This window comes from Austrofundulus limnaeus, unplaced genomic scaffold (assembly GCF_001266775.1).
Source record: "Austrofundulus limnaeus strain Quisiro unplaced genomic scaffold, Austrofundulus_limnaeus-1.0 Scaffold33, whole genome shotgun sequence".
In the NCBI taxonomy this organism is placed as follows: Eukaryota; Metazoa; Chordata; class Actinopteri; order Cyprinodontiformes; family Rivulidae; genus Austrofundulus; species Austrofundulus limnaeus.
The window spans coordinates 72,322-73,058 of NW_013952435.1; positions in this window are offsets into that span (position 1 = coordinate 72,322).

Consider the following 737-nt stretch of genomic DNA (forward strand, 5'->3'; position numbering starts at 1 on the left):
CAGAGGAGAGGCAGGACAGCTGGCAGCAAAAAAGCATTTTCATCTGAACCACATTAATTATGTGTCTCACTTTCTATTTTAGTCCTGAGAGCGCCGCACCTCCTCTGTCGCTCCTTTCAGACATTTGGTTTCTCAAACAACTGACTGTGTAAAGCTGCAGAGCACCTGTTTTAAACTAAATTATTATCGTAGATGGAAGGCAGCAGCGCCGGCAGCAGCGGGACTCAGGCTTTTTGTAAAAAGGACCAACTGTCGTCTCACACCCTGAACCTGCTGCTGAAGTTATTAAAGCTCGTCTGTTAYTGATGCTGGATGTTTATTCATTTTATTGTAATTATTGTGCATTTTGTAGAAAAATACATGAAATGTGAAATATGACCTGTTGTAACATTTATCTAAAGAACAGAATTCATGAGAAGTAAGAAAAGACCAGTGGATGGATGGATGGATGGATGGACAGATGGATGGATGGATGGATGGATGGATGGATGATAGACGGATGGACAGATGGATGGATGGATGGATGGATGGATGGATGGATGGACGGATGGACAGATGGATGGATGGATGGATGGATGGATGATGGATGGATGGATGGATGGATGGATGGATGATAGATGGATGATAGATGGATGGATGATAGATGGATGGATGGATGGATGGATGATAGTTGGATGGACGGATGATGGATGGATGGACGGATGATGGATGGATGGACGGATGATGGATGGATGGAC